The following is a 17,013-nucleotide window of genomic DNA, read 5'->3' on the forward strand; positions in this document are numbered from 1 at the left end:
AAACTCTCACTCTTTGCAGATGACATGATACTGAACATAGAAAACCCTAAAGATACTATCATAAAATTACTAGAACTAACCAGTGAATTACAAAATCAATACATAGAAATCACCTGCATCCCTATACACTAACAATGAAAAATCAAAAAGAGAAATTAAGGAATCAATCCCATTTACCATTGCAACAAAAAAACAAAAGACCTAGGAATAAACCTACCTAAGGAGACAAAAGAGTTGTATTCAGAAAACTATAAGACACTGATGAAAGAAATCAAAGACAACATAAGCAGATAGAAGAACATTCCATGCCCCTGGGCTGGAAGAATCAATATTCTGAAAATGACTGTTTTCACGGTCATTTTTGTAGATACCAAAAGCCATCTACAGATTTGATGCAATCCCTATCAAATTACAATGGCATTTTTCACACAACCAGAACAAAAAACCTCGAATTCGTATGCAAACACCAACGATGCCAAATAACCAAAGCAATCTTGAGAAAAGAATGGAGCTGGAAGAATCAACTTACTGGATTTCAGACTATGCAACAAAGCTACAGTCATCAAGACAGAATGGTACTGGAACAAAAGAAAGAAATATAGACCAATGGAACAAGACAGAAAGCCCACATACATATGCGCACCTTATCTGTGACAAAGGAAACCAGAATATACAATGGGAAAAAGGTAATCTTTTTAATAAGTGCTGCTGAAAGAACTGGACAACTACATGTAAAAGAATGAAATTAGAACATCTCCTAACACCATACACAAAGATAAACTTGAAATAGATTAAAGACTTAAATGTAAGACCAGAAACTATAAACCTCTCAGAAGAAAACTTTCAGAACTTTGTATGACATAAATCATAGCAAGATCGTTAATGACCTCCCTCCTGGAATAATGGAAGCAAAAAAATAAGTGGGGCCTAATTAAACTTAAAACTTTTGCACAACAAAACAAACTAAAAGACAAGCTGAAAATACAACCCTCAGAATGGGAGAAAACAATAATGAATGAAACAACTAACAAAGGATTAATTCCCAAAATATACAAGCAGCTCAAACAACTCAATAACAGAAAAACAATCCAATCAAAAAGTGGACCAAAGACCAAAACAGACATTTCTCCAAAGAAGACATACAGATGGCTAAGAAACACATGAAGAAATGCTCAATATCACTCATTATTAGAGAAATGCATATCAAAACTACAATGAGGTATCACCTCACACCAGTCAGAACAGCCATCATCAAAAAAAATCCACAAAACAACAAGTGCTGGAGAGGGTGTGGAGAAAAGGGAGCCCTCTTGCACTGCTGGTGGGAATGTAAATTGATACAGCCACTGTGAAAGAGTATGGAGATTCCTTAAAAAACCAGGAGTAAAACCACCATGTGACCCAGCAATACCACTTTTAGGCATACACCCTGAAGAAACCAAAACTGAAAAACACACATATACCCCAATGCTCACTGCAGCACTTAGATGTCCATTGACAGATGAATGGATAAAGAAGCTGTGGTACATATATACAATGGGATCAGATCAGATCAGCCGCTCAGTTGTGTCCACCTCTTTGCGACCCCATGAATCGCAGCACGCCAGGCCTCCCTGTCCATCACCAACTCCTGGAGTTCACTCAGACTCACGTCCATCGAGTCAGTGATGCCATCCAGCCATCTCATCCTCTGTCATCCCCTTCTCCTCCTGCCCCCAATCCCTCCCAGCATTAGAGTCTTTTCCAATGAGTCAACTCTTCGCATGAGGTGGCCAAGGTACTGGAGTTTCAACTTTAGCATCATTCCTTCCAAAGAAATCCCAGGGCTGATCTCCTTCAGAATGGACTAGTTGGATCTCTTTGCAGTCCAAGGGACTCTCAAGAGTCTTCTCCAACACCACAGTTCAAAAGCATCAATTCTTCGGCGCTCAGCCTTCTTCACAGTCCAACTCTCACATCCATACATGACCACAGGAAAAACCATAGCCTTGACTAGACGGACCTTTGTTGGCAAAGTAATGTCTCTGCTTTTGAATATGCTCTCTAGGTTGGTCATCACTTTCCTTCCAAGAAGTAAGCGTCTTTTAATTTCATGGCTGCAGTCACCATCTGCAGTGATTTTAGAGCCCAGAAAAATAAAGTCTGACACTGTTTCCACTGTTTCCCCATCTATTTCCCATGAAGTGATGGGACCAGATGCCATGATCTTCGTTTTCTGAATGTTGAGCTTTAAGCCAACTTTTTCACTTTCCACTTTCATCAAGAGGCTTTTTAGTTCCTCTTCACTTTCTGCCATAAGGGTGGTGTCATCTGCATATCTGAGGTTATTGATATGTCTCCCGGCAATCTTGATTCCAGCTTGTGTTTCTTCCAGTCCAGCGTTTCTCATGATGTTCTTTGATACTAGTCAGCAATACAAGGAACACACTTGAGTCAGTTCTAATGAGGTGGATGAACCTAGAGCCTATTATACAGAGTGAAGTCAGTCATAAAGAGAGAAACAAATATCGTATGTTAACACGTATAAATGGAATCTAGAAAGATGAACCTGATGAACCTATTCACAGAGCAGCAATGGAAACAAACATAGAGAACAGAGTTATAGACAAGGATGGGGGAGAGGAGCAAGAGGGTGAGACAAAAGGAGAGAGTAGCATGGAAGGATATACATAAACATAGGTAAATAGATAGCCCATGGGAATTTGCTGTATGACTCAGGGAATTCAAACTGGGGCTCTGTAATAACCTAGAGGTGTGGGAATGGGCAGGAGGTGGAAGGGAGATTCAAGAGGGAGGGGGCATATGTACACCTATGTTTAATTCATGTTGATGTATGACAGAAATCAAACTATTGTAAAGCAATCAACCAATTAAAAATAAATAAATATTAAAAAAGAAAAAAAGTCTCCCAACAAAAGTCCAGTTGGCTTCATAGGTGAATTCTATCAAGCATTTTGAAAAGAGTGAAAAAGTTAGCTTAAAGCTCAACATTCAGAAAACTAAGATAATGGTATCTGGTCCCATCACTTCATGGGAAATAGATGGGGAAACAGTGGAAATAGTGTCAGACTTTATTTTTGGGGGCTCTAAAATCACTGCAGATGGTGATTGCAGCCATGAAATTAAAAGATGTTTACTCCTTGGAAGGAAAATTATGACCAACCTGGACAGCATATTTAAAAGCAGAGACAAAAAAAAAAAAAGCAGAGACATTACTTTGCCAACAAAGGTCTGTCTAGTCAAGGCTATGGTTTTTCCAGTGGTTATGTATGGATGTGAGAGTTGGACTGTGAAGAAAGCTGAGTGCCGAAGAATTGATGCTTTTGAACTGTGGTGTTGGAGAAGACTCTTGAGAGTCCTTTGGACTGCAAGGAGATCCAACCAGTCCATTCTAAAGGAGATCAGTCCTGGGTATTCTTTGGAAGGACTGATGCTAAAGCTGAAACTCCAGTACTTTGGCCACCTGATGTGAAGAGTTGACTCACTGGAAAAGACTCTGATGCGGGAGGGATTGGGGGCAGGAGGAGAAGGGGATGACAGAGGATGAGATGGCTGGATGGCATCACCGACTCGATGGACATGAGTCTGAGTGAACTCCGGGAGTTGGTGATGGACAGGGAGGCCTGGCGTGTTGCAGTTCATGGGGTTGCAGAGTCGAACACAACTGAGTGACTGAACTGAACTGAACACCCATCCTTCTCAAACTCTTCCAAAAACTTGCAGAGGAAGAAATACTCCCAAGCTCATTCTACGAGGCCACTATCACCCTGATACAAAAACCAAAGATATTACAGAGAAAGAAAATTACAGGCCAATATCACTGATGAACACAGATGCAAAAGTCATCAAGAAAATACTAGCAAACAAAATCCAACAACACAACAAAAGGATCATACACCATGATCCATGATTCATGAACAAAAGCAGAAGATATTAAGAAGAGGTGGCAAGAATACACGGAAGAAACTATACAAAAAAGATCTTCAGGACTCAGATAACCACAATGGTGTGATCACTCACCTAGAGCCAGACATCCTGGAATGCGAAGTCAAGTGGGCTTTAGGAAGCATCACTATGTACAAGCTAGTGGAAGTGATGGAATTCCAGTTGAGCTATTTCAAATCCTAAAAGATGATGGTGTTAAAGTGATGCACTCAGTATGCCAGCAAATTGGGAAAACTCAGCAGTGGCCACAGGACTGGAAAAGGTCAGTTTTCATTCCAATCCCAAAGAAAGGCAATGCCAAATAATGCTCAAACTAATGCACAATGCATTCATCTCACACACTAGCAAAATAATGCTCAAAATTCTTCAAGCCAGGCTTCAACAGTATGTGAACCATGAACTTCAAGATGTTCAAGATGGATTTAGAAAGGGCAGAGGAACCCAAGATCAAATTGCCAACATCCGTTGGATCATCAAAAAAGCAAGAAAGTTCCAGAAAAACATCTACTTCTGCTTTACTGACTATATATCAAACCCTTTTACTGTGTGGATCACAACAAACTGTGGAAAACTCTTAAAGAGATGGGAATACCAGACCACCTGACCTGCCTCCTGAGAAATCTGTATGCAGGTCAAGAAGCAACAGTTAGAACTAGACGTGGAACAACAGACTGGTTCCAAATTGGGAAAAGAGTATGTCAAGGCTGTACATCGTCACCCTGCTTATTTAACTTATATGCAGAGTACATCATGAGAAATGCTGGGCTGGATGAAGCACAAGCTGGAATCAAGATTGCTGGGAGAAATATCAATAACCTCAGATATGCAGATGGCACAACCCTTATGGCAGAAAGTGAAGAGGAACTAAAAAGCCTCTTGATGAAAGTGAAAGAGGAAAGTGAAAAAGTTGGCTTTTTTTTTTTTTTTTTTGAGTTTTACTCAACATTTCGAAAACTAAGATCATGGCATCTGGTCCCATCATTTCATGGCAAACAGATAGGGAAATATGGAAACCATGACAGACTTTATTTGGGGGGGGGGCCTCCAAAATCACTGCAGATGGTGACTGCAGCCATGAAATTAAAAGACACTTGCTCCATTGGAAGCAAAGTTATGACCAACCTAGACAGCATATTAAAAAGCAGAGACATTAAGTTGCCAACAAAGTCCCCTCTAGTCAAAGCTATGGTTTTTCCAGTAGTCATGTATGGATGTGAGAATTGGACTATAAAGAAAGCTGAGCACCAAAGAATTAATGCTTCTGAACTGTGGTGTTGGAGAAGACTCTTGAGAGTCCCTTGGACTGCAAGGAGATCTAACCAGTTGACCCTAAAGGAAATCAGTACTGAATATTCATTGGAAGGACCGATGCTGAAGCTGAAACTCCAATATTCTGGCCACTTGATAGGAAGAACTGACTCATTGGAAAAGACCCTGATTCTGGGAAAGACTGAAGGCAGGCAGATAAGGGGATGACAGAGGATGAGAGGGTTATATGGTATCACTGACTCAATGGACATGAGTTTCAGCAAGCTCCAGCAGTTGGTGATGGACAGGGAAGCCTGGCCTGCTGCAGTCCATGGGGTCACAAAGGGTCAGACATGATTGAGCAACTGAACTGAACTGAACACCATGATCAAGTGGGATTTATCCCAGGGATACAAGGATTCTTCACAAATCAATCAATGTGATGTACCATATAAACAAACACGAAAAAAACCATATGAACATCTCAGCAGATGCAGGAAAAGCTTCTGACAATATCCAACATCCATTTATGACTTTTGTTTGCCCAGACTTTACATTTAAACTGCCTTTATATGTACAATCAAAATAAAAACCCTTTACTAAACCACATGCAGATTTTTGGTTAAAAAGAAGGACCATCAAACCCAGAGGGGCTGCTGGGTTGACCAGTCTGTGTGCTGAGCCTTGAGATATTTATGGTGAAGGTTCCGCTCTGAGACCCTGGAGGCCCAGCTCAAGGGATGTGGGTGGAGCATCCTCCTCTTAACCCCTTACCAGCTCTAAGATAAAGCGACATTCATTTCACATAAAATGGCTAAGGCCTTTTTACTACTGGAAACAATTTGACATTAATTTTCAAGAGGTGCCATCTTTCAGTTCAATGTGTTTCACGGGTCACATGATCTTCGATTACCAAGGTGACACTCAGGACAATTTTATGGCAAATTGAATCCCAAATTACAGCCCCTGAAGGAGTCTGCATTAACAATGGTCTGTAAGAGCCCAGCAGGGGGTCTGAGACAGGTTATATTGAGATCAAATGCAGTCACTAACGTAACATTTCAGTGGGAACAAGAGGAATGTATTGTTAAGACACATGCTTTTCTTTTCCCTTCAGAAAAGGAGGGCTCAAATCACCATAGACACGGAATAATAAAGACAGAATTATTTTTGCATGAATTGGGATTTCCTCATAGCTGAGTTAAGAAACATGACCCACTATGAGAGAACAGGAATTACTCACCCTTCCTATTCTTTTCCCCTCCTCTCCTCTCTCTTTCATTAACCACTCTGATTGTTTTAGTTCTACTGTAGGCATTTTACTCCTTACATTTGATAAGGAGTGTCATTAGAATAACAGAGTATGAGAAACTCTGACTGGGTTACTAAGCAAAACCTGTAAAAAATAACAAGCATCATCCACAGACTAGTTTCTTAGGTATTTCATGATGTGAATCCTCTGTACACAGCAATGTGCTGAGTTTTGCAATATCCTAGTAAGACAGGTTTCCTACCTTTTCAGAACCTCCTATAGAAACCAGATATTAACACTGATTTCACATGGCTGCACATGCATTTACAATCACAAATATGAAACATATAAGAGATAAAAAAGTTGATTGTGCCCCATCAAGCAACATTCCCCCATGATTTAGGTAGTTTTCTCATACATTAAATATTGGACGATTAGTGCATTTTTATGATTCTTCAGGGAACATGGACTTATCACATTGCAAGCACATGTAAAAACTATACTCTGGGATTTCATTCTATTGGTTCATATTTCTTATGTATAGAATATACATTTCTAACTAATCTAAAAGAATAAATATTATTCAGTTTTTTGCTGTTCTGCTTTTCTTAAAAAACTTCAAATTAACTGCTATGTGATATGTGACTATTGAATGCATTTAACCACTGAGAATATGTCTATTTTGTGCAAGGCTCTGTTCTGGGAAACAGTCACTGCAGAGCCCATCAGAAATCACTGCCCAGTAGTGAAGACATAGAACAGACAAACCAATGATGTGTGATTTTCAGTCACTAAGTACTCATCTCCTGGGTGCTGAAGACATAGGATGAGCGTTCTAGAGATTCACTGCCAATTCCCAGAAAATAGGGGGTATAGACCCAAGAGAGAGCAAGTGAGTGCGAGCGAGCACGCGCGAGAGAGGAGTTAGGAAAGTGACGAAGTTAACTATTATGGGATGAATTCTGTCTTCCTTCCCCAAGTTTGTTGAAATCCTAACCCCCAGTACCTCAAAATATGACTGCATTTGGACACAGGGCTTTTACAGAGGTGACTAAGTTAAAATGAGGTTATTAGGGATGGGTCCTAATCCAATCTGACTGTTGTTCTTAAAAGAAGAGGAAATTTGAACATACAAAGAAATACCAGAGAGGTGTGTGCATGGAGAAAAGATCATGTGAGGACACAGCAAGAGGGCGGCCATTGGCAAGCCAAGGGGAGAGGCCTTCAGAGAAACCTACCCTCCAGCACTTCAATACTGGTCTCCCAGTCTTCAGGAGAGTAAGTTGTTTAAGCCTGTGGTCTTTTGTTATTGCAGCCCTAGCAAACTAATATGTTAACCATTCTGTTGTGATTTTTAAGAAAAAACAATCACAAAATTCCAGAAGAGTTGCAAGTACAGGACAAAAAAAATTGTTTTTTCCTGAATTATTTCAGACTAAATTGTTGACACACCAGAAAGTTCCTGAGAGTTTTCTATAAATGATACAAAGATTCTTGCAGGTGTTGCCTGAGGATGTGGGATGTTAGTGACAAAGACTATGAGATTTCTTGTGTCCTGTCTCTACCATAAGCTCTGTGACTTTGGGTAAATTACCTCTGCATCCAGTGACAACTGGGCTAAATAACTTCTGAGTTTGCTTATTTTTTTCTTCCATGAGGGTTAAAAGGCAAAAATGATTCAGTGCTGTCCACCAGCACCAAGTGCCCCTGCCCACCATTTGTCCCTGTGCCTGTCAGCCTGTGGCCTTTGACAGGGTGCCCAGCCTCACCTTCCTCCAACTTACCAGAAGCCTCCTGCCCTGCAGCCAAGCCCAGCTCCTGGCAGTCTGTCCCTCGTGCCCCTATGCTCATGTTACTCACTCTGTGCCAAATGCCCTTCTGCCTCCCCCCGCCCCCATGCCCCTGGAAACTTTCTGCTCACTCACTCTGACCGTTCCAAGCAGACCTCTGTGCTGCTTAGGCATCTATTCACTCCCCTCAAACCTTATCACAGCAACATAATTGCTTCTCTATTTGTCATTCTCCCCATTAGACTCCAGATCCCTAGAGGAAAGGACCTAGGTTTCTTCCTTTCCTGCAGCCTCAGTTACTGCTGCCAAGCATGGCTCACAATAGGTCATCAGTGGATAAACATGCCTTAGGAACTGCGGGCTAGACACTGTGCTGGGCTGGGCAGAGAATGGTCCTGCTCTTGGGGAGAAAGATAATAAAAGAGGTAACCACAACAGAAGACAGAGTGACCATCACTGTGGCGGAGGTACGCTAGAGGGGACAAGGAAATTCACTGGAGGGTACCTTTCAGACCTGGAAAACCTTCCGGTAAGCAGGCTGATGCACACTTGGATTTCACCAATAGTGCTTTGCCAGGGGCAGGTAGTGAAGAAATGTTTGCTAGACTCTAAGCTCATAAAGGACTTAAGACCATGACTGCCCTCATTAACTGTTGTCTCCCCAGCTGACACACTGTGGTAGCCAATAAATATTTGTGCAATGAGTGCATGAATGAACCAACAAGCAGGTCCTCCTTCCTGTTATTTTCAAATGTTTTTCCTACCTTCCCTCTCACCTTCTGACTTGTCCTTGTCCAAAGACGTGAGCTAATACTTAACCTAAAGGAGGTGGTGATGAAGATCAAAGACATTAACAAATATGAAAGCACTTAGTACAGTATAAAGTGCTCTATAAACATGAGTTACTACTTACTGCTTCTTCCCTTCCATGGGGCATGTTGGCTGAAGCCATTCTGGGCTGACCTGGTTGGGGTTCAGAAGCCCTTAGGACCTTATATGTTCCTGTCAATGCAAATTAAAAAAAAAAAAAAGACTCAAGCCTTCTCAATTTACCATTCTTTAGAAGTGTCCTTCGTTTTAATAAGGACCTTAGAGATTCCTTCCTTTGCAACCAGAAAAGAATAATTTGGGTGCAGTAATTAGGGTTCATGCAGTCACTGCTCCTGTGGACAGTCCTAATGAGGGTTTTTCTTTTTTCTTATTGAGCTCTCCCAAAGGGAGCTCTTATTAGAGAGAAAGGAGTTCCACAGTCATGGTGGGAGGCAGCCTGTATTAGTCAGGGCTCTCCAGAGAAACAGAACCAATAGGATGTGTGTACATACGGGAAAAGGATGTCTGTTCACTGGTGTGGGCCACACAGGAGTACGCAGGGGTTGAGCCATGCTTAAATCATGAGCTGGGGCCGGTAAGAGGGGCTGCCACCCGCCTGGAGCCTGAGATGGCTCAGGAGGCTACAGGGAGGTGTATCGTGGAGCAAAGCCCCTCCGCCTGTCTGTGCCTGAGTGAATTCAAACACTCCATCAGGGACAAGGAGAAGCCTCCTTCCCTGCCAAGAACTCCTGAACCGAAAAGTCCCCAGTTAACTGCTGGGGCGCAGCCAGAGGGAGACAGGGACAAACCAGGTGACCTCATGCGAAGTGCGAGATGCCTGAGGGTTCAAGTCGCTCCCTCCTCCTTCTCCAGGCTGGCCTAGCGCGTCTAAGGCGCTCATTTTGGCCTTTTACAGAACGGCCTTCCTTGTCTATTAAAAAAAAGCATGTGACGCTGAGTGAAGTGGATTTCCCAGGGGGCGTGAATGGTTAAAAAAAAAAACCCTCCTGCCAGTGCAGGAGACATAAGAGCCACAAGTTCAGTCCTTTGGTCGGGAAGATCACCGGAGGAGGAAATGGCAACCCACTCCAGTATCTTTGCCGGGAGATTCCCATGGACAGAGGAGCCTACAGAGCTACAGCCCATGGGATCGCACAGAGTCGGACATGACTGAAGCCACTCAGCACACAGCTGAGTTAAGTGGAGAAGGACGGGGATGATGAAATTATTGCCTAGTCCTGCCGCCTCAGATACAGCCACCAGGTGAAAACAGTTGGCAAAGGCGGGGAGACGGAGCCGGGGAAAGCGGTAACATCAGTTCAGGTTTTCAGGTGTCCAAAAAAGGAAACTCAAGAGGCAGGGCCTAGGGGGCTGAGAGAAGCTGTGCAGAAGGTAAAACTGATCTCCCCTCAGTCTCTGAACCTTTCTTACCTCCAGTCCCCTCCACCTTTTTGCCTCGCCCTCGAGGCAGTTCCAGCTTCTAAAACTATAAGGTTTCCTTTCTCCTCCACAGTTAAAAAACTTTCCAGAAAGATCAGCAGCCTGGAAGCTGGTGTGTCTTGGTAACCCAGCACTGAAGTTGCTCAAGCCGAGGGCATCTGCACCGTCCCACGGGGTCTGGGTGACCAGCACCTCCGAGGGCGCCGAGGCACACGGTGGATCGCTGTGCTCTGCGAAGCGCAGTCCCGGCCCCCAGCAGCCCGGCGTCCCCGTGCAGACTGCGTACGCGGAGGATCGCATCATTCTTCCCCGCCCCGCCCCGCCCTCTGCCCGGCTGAGCCGGGACCCTGGCGCCGCGCACCCATCACTTCTGTGAACCGCGGCCGAGTCCCCGGCGGCAACACATTCGTTCAGGGTAGGGTTGCCTCTCCTCTGACAGGCACGTGGGCGTGCACAGTGCGGACTCAAGCCGTAATTCTTCATTTTTCACAAAGATTCCATTACCACCTCTGGTCGCCCCGGGGGCGGTGGCCGCAGGAGAAGCGCGCGGTGCGGACCTGGCAGCTCCTCCCACCGTCAAGAGAGGGCTGCGCGTGCGCAGAGTGGCCTGGCCGCCCGGGGGAGGCGCCTGCAGACCGTGCCCTCCAGGGCTGCTCCAGTACATTAAAGCGTTCTTTGTGAACGGCCGTTCGCGGGAGCTGCAGGGAACACCTCAGGGGTAGTCAGATTCTGCAGCAAAGTCTGGAACCATCCGCCAGGAATGGCTAGCCAGCACGTGAAGGACTCAGAGCCACATAGCAGTAATCAGTTTAAACCTCATCACCTGAATCAAACCAGGGGGCTTGTGAATTAATAGCTAAGGCATTTTGAAATTGTTTTTCTTAGTAATATTAGAGAGATTGAAGACATGTGGTCCACTTGAGAAACAAACTAAACCATCCTTGGTGCGGGCAGGGGGGTTTACCTGCATCCAGCAAGGAGTTTGGAGCGAGGCCTTGGGTCTGGGGTTCCACTTGATCCTGTGTCCCCATCGCTCAGGGAAGCGCTGGCAGCTATGCCCCCTGGAGCAGCTGCCTGCACCCCTTGAACGGGGTTCTCCTCGGAGTGACTGAGGACCGGGAGGCAGGGTCACAGGATGCTATGAACCTGGGAAGAAAAGTTCCACGCGCAGCAGAACCCCACCACCTGGGCCTTCATCAGTCATCCCACTTGGGAGCGGGATGTGGGGAGTGAAGGACAGCCCATCTACGTCCAGCAGGAAGAGGCCCCTGAGGGTTATAAACGAATGGACCAGTGCTGAATGAGGCCACTGGATGACAGGCACAGCCCGTGGGAGAAGTGAAAGTATGTCTGAAGAGTTTTTGTTCTAATTATTAAGTGTCTGGCGCTCTACTATCTTATGCCCGGTGAGCATTAGCAGATTCTGACATCCTTCTGCATACAGTGTCTCCTTTCACTGTCAGAACCAGCCCGAGGGACCTCGGCCGCACATTCGCTTCTACACAGACAAGGAATCTGAACCCAAAGATCTCCCTTCACCCCCTCAAAATCGAGTGCAGAATGCTGTTCTCAAACTAGCACCCAGGTTTGTGACTTCTTGGCTAGGAGTGAAGACACATGTCAGAATTCTCAGGGAAGTGTTCCCAAAACGTATATATTTATAATGTGTATAAAAGTTCCTTTCTGAGAGTGATGACCCAAAACCTCTGTGTGCTAACACTTGTGTGCCCAGCTCTGTGCTAGACACTATGGGTCATAGAAAGATCTGTGCTTGGAAAAGTTGAAGAACCTGCCACCCACAACATGCCAGTTTAGCATGAAGGTTATTTTGAGCTAAAGGCACTTGAAAAGCCGCAGATGTAAGAAGTATGTTCTGATCTCCCCCTTTTCTTCCTGAAAACAGGAGATATAACTCCCCTATGAAAGATGTCCTCCCAGTACCGAGGAGAAGAAAAATGTTCTTATCATCAGGGATGGGGAGTCAAGGCTGAGAGAACACTGCACACAGAGCCTTGTTAAAATAACTCATCTTCCTTTAGCCTCCCCACATATTTTAGTTCCGTTTTCACAGCTGCCTCTCTTCAGCTGAGTTTAAAAGCATTTAGGCTTTGCCACTTCTTTGGATCTTCATTTTTTTTTTTTAATGAAGGCTCTCATGGCACATAAAGCTTATATTAAATATGTATGTGTTTCTTCTGTAAATCTGTCTTGTGTCAATTTAATTCTAAGGTACAGCAGAAGACCTAAGAAGGTTGGAGTTACGTCTTGTCTCTGCTACACCTCCAGAGCCTACTACAGAGGCAGATACATTTTTCTTCCATTAGATACAAAGGAATGTATAAGGACTTGTTGCATCTTAGAGCAAGAACACATCCCACTTTGGAACTCCTTGATATACATTAGTGGGGTGAACAAGTAAGTGAGTCAATGAAATAGGAATTTAGAGAGGAAGAGATGACTGTAAATGGGGCCACTGGAGGAGGCCTTTAAGTTGTTCAGGTCACTCTCCATGTGTATAAAATGCCCTGTAATGTTGGTTTAAAACATGGCCGCTCTCTGTGTATAAAATGCCTTGTAATCTTGGATTCCTCTTGGGAGGAATCACTTCTAGGGATTTATCCTAAGAGACTTGCCAGAGATGCAAAAAAGAGATTTATGTTCAATATGTTTATTGTAATGTAATTTATACCAAAAAAGTGGAAACAATTTTAAGGTCCAATAGCAAGGAACTGTTGGAGAAGGCAATGGCACCCCACTCCAGTACTCTTGCCTGAAAAAGCCCATGGATGGAGGAGCCTGGTAGGCTGCAGTCCATGGGGTCACTAAGAGTGGGACACGACTGAGCGACTTCACTTTCACTTTTCACTTTCATGCATTGGAGAAGGAAATGGCAACCCACTCCAGTGTTCTTGCCTGGAGAATCCTAGGGACGGGAGAGCCTGGTGGGCTGCGGTCTATGGGGTTGCACAGAGTCGAACACGACTGAAGTGACTTAGCAGCAGCAAGGAACTGTAGTACCGAAATGATGGTCAATCCACCTGATGGAATATTCAGGAGCCATTATACATTAGTTGTAAGAACACATGTTCTTGACTGGGGAAATAAATGTGCATTGTAGGATTATTAGTGGTAGTAGTGCTGTTCGCTCGGTTGTGTCTGACTCTTTGTGACCTCACGGACTGTAGCCCACCAGGATCCTCTATCCATGGATTCTCCAGACAAGAATACTGGAGTGGATTGCCATTCCCTTCTCCAGAGGATCTTCCTGACCCAGGGATTGAACCTAGGTCTCCTGCATCACAGGCAGATTCTTTACTGCTTGAGCTACAAGGTAAGATTATTAAGGGGGAGGAAAGCAAATTTTGAAAAAGGGTTAAGTCTATGATTATCCAGTATTTGTACAGGTGTTTTTGTGTGTCTATTATCACAGTGGTTCTCTGAAGTGAGAGTAAAGATAATTTTTATTTTCTATTTCCAGCTTTTCAAAATCCTAGTTGTTTTTTTTTTTTTTTTTTTTTTTTTTAAGATTTTTCTTGCTGGCTCTTCAGGGAACTTGGGGTTTGTGGATGAAGTTCTGTGGTTTGGCGGAAAGCCTTTATTTCGAGTTTTTCTTCTGAGCACACACAAGACAATGTAACATACACATCTGGACTTGGGACTGCTATGGAAGGAAGGTGCCCAAGGATGGGTAGATTGGGGGCAATTTAACAATTACAAACAAAAAAATAAGCGGGAGAGAGAGAGTGAAGTTGCTCAGTCATGTCGGATTCTTTGTGACGCCATGAACTGTAGCCTGCCAGGCTCCTCCATCCATGGAATTTCCCAAGCAAAAATACTGAAGTAGGTTGCCATTTCCTTCTCCAGGGGATCTTCCCAACCCAGGTATCGAACCCGGGTCTCTGGCACTGCAGGCAGACTCTTTACCATCTGAGCCACCAGGGAAGCAACTCAAAAAATAAGTGGATTACCCAGCACACAGGACCGGGAGCTCCCAGAGCAACTTCCTCGGGTGACCTCCAGGTCACTTCCCCAGATGGAGAGGCCTTGTTGGCTTGGGAGGACAATCTACCCCTCACTCCTAAACCCCTCAGCCTCCTGGATTCTTTTCAGACCCTTGGTAAGTGCAGGGAGAAGGCTTCCAAACAAGGGCTAGAGGACTCAGCTGAGCAGCCCTGGGGATGACAAGCCTCAGCAGACAGGTTTAGGGCTGGGCCAGCCTGGGACCCCATGGGGAGTGAACTTCCATAGCAGAAATAAGGTGACTTGCAGGGTGATCCATACTTTTCTTCTCTCCCTCCTTCCCCCCTCCTTGCCCTCCCAATTTTGGGCCCAAGAAGATTCTTTTGGAGGTGAGGTCTGGCCCGAGGTTCCAAATAGATGGAACCTTGGGGCACGTGGTGGGGACTGGCAGGAGAAACCGTCATCTCCCTTGAGGGGAACTGTGTTTGCCTGTTTATAATGGGGTTTCTGTTTGCCAGATGGTGTTGCCAACTTACTGAGCTTTTGGAGGCTGGAGTCTGTTTTGTTTTAGCCTCAGCAAGCCCTCACTGAAGATTTGTTCCATGGTTACTTTGTAAATGGTGAGAAGGCATCCATGTGCTTGAATGCTACTCTTCTATCTCTAGGAGGCCCGAAGGCCAAGGCTGCTCAGTGGTGGGGAAATCAAGGCTGTGTGTCTGCTAAGCAAGAGCTCCAGTTTGCCTGGTGCAGGCCTGGTGCCGAGTGTAATTATGGACTTCATGCCCAAAGAGGCGTTTGCAGACCTTCAGTTCTTTTGTTAAAGAAGTCTGACATTTCCACACACTTCTGCCCAGGATTTTTCTGAACCCTCTTCTTCTTCCAAAGGTGATCCTTTCATTCATTCACTTATACATTCAACTAGTATTGTTTGAGTACCACATTCAAGACTCTGTTCTAGACCCTGGGGATATAGAAGAACAAGAGACACCCATTGGTGCTGGGTACACTGGCCGCTGACAGGCCAATGTGTTTACATTCAAGTGCTCTGCATGTGTATAAAGATTTTCTGCAAACAAAACCTTCAGCTGGAAGATCAGACATTGCAGTGGGCCCTAAGTGAGACAGGGCAGCATTTTCTCCACGCAGATGTAGGAATGGCCTGGTCTGCTGCTGCTGGAAGGCAGTGTCACCTTGCTTTGGTTTTTATGTCCTCCTGTCCCCGTGTCTGCAGGAGTGTGCCATGGTCCCATGATAGACAGAGTCATTATGTCCTCCCTGAGACCAAAAGACAGGATGGAAAGGATGAAAAACTAACAGTTATGTTAGTAACAATTTGGAGAGCTTAATGGTTTAGGAGACAAATCCACATAAGATCATGGGCTTCCCTGGTGGCTCAGTGGTAAAGAATCCACCTGCCAGTGCAGGAGATGGCAGGTTCAATCTCTGGGTTTGGGGAAGATCCCCTGGAGTAGGAAATGGCAACCCATTCTAGTATTCTTGCCTGGGAAATCCCACGGACAGAGGAGCCTGGTGGGCTACAGTCCGTGGGGTCATGAAATAGTTGGACATGACTTAGAGACTAAACAACAAGTAAGATCACATATTTGGTAGTCCTCCCTTGAGGGAAGAGCAAGGGGTTAGAAGCAGTTCTAGGTGCCATCTTTATGGTCTCTCCACTCCCAGGGGATGGCCAGGGCTAGGTATCCCCTCCACCAGCTCTTCTATTGAAGGCATTTTGTCTAGAAAACCCTTATGGCTCCTGGCTTCTTAAGAACTTATGACTTCTGCTACAGTGGCCCAAAGTGAGCCCACGAGGGTCCAGTGTAGGATGTGGAGACAAGAGGAGGGGGTGGATGGGAGCTGTGTGTGTCCAGACTGGCTCAGTAAAGTAGGAGACATGGATTCAGAGCATGCCATGCCAGGAACAATGAGTGTGATTTGCTACAAGTGGTTGCTGCCCTCTCTCTCAGACTCAGAGCACTCATTCATTGGATGGATGAGGTACCACCATCGAGAAGGGTCTCATGCTGCCCAGGGGAATACCTTCAGGGGAAGGCACCAGACTGTTCTTGAGGATGGGGGACACCTAGGAGGCCTTCCAGTTTCTGACCTGTTCCTGCTTTCTTACCTGAGTATACCCAGTTACAGGTGAGACCAGCCCAGTTGTGACAAAGGGCTGTGTGTCCAGGCCCAAGCAGTCTTCATGACTGTCAAGGCCTCTATTCTGTATCAGCCCCAGAGGCCCTGGACTGAGAGGGAGTCCCTAGGCCAACAAAGCCATCACCACATCAACACCTAACTTCTTGACACGTTTCATGTGTGATCACCAACCTGAGGACTTTCAGGGATGCAGGACTCAGCCCCACATCCACCACCCCTGCCTGAGCTTCTGAGCTTGTTGGGGGCCAGCCCCACAGTGGGAGGAGACAGGCCTCATCCTAGGAAGGCCCTGGGGCCTGGGAGGAAGTCCTCAGCCAAGGTGTTGCTCTAGTGAGATGCCCTTGCCCTTGACCTTGAATTGTTCCCTCCTCTGTTCAGAAGGATAAACTGGAGAGAGGAATTCATGAC

This window comes from Bison bison, unplaced genomic scaffold (genome assembly GCF_000754665.1).
Source record: "Bison bison bison isolate TAMUID 2011002044 unplaced genomic scaffold, Bison_UMD1.0 scf7180017864317, whole genome shotgun sequence".
Classification (NCBI taxonomy): domain Eukaryota; kingdom Metazoa; phylum Chordata; class Mammalia; order Artiodactyla; family Bovidae; genus Bison; species Bison bison.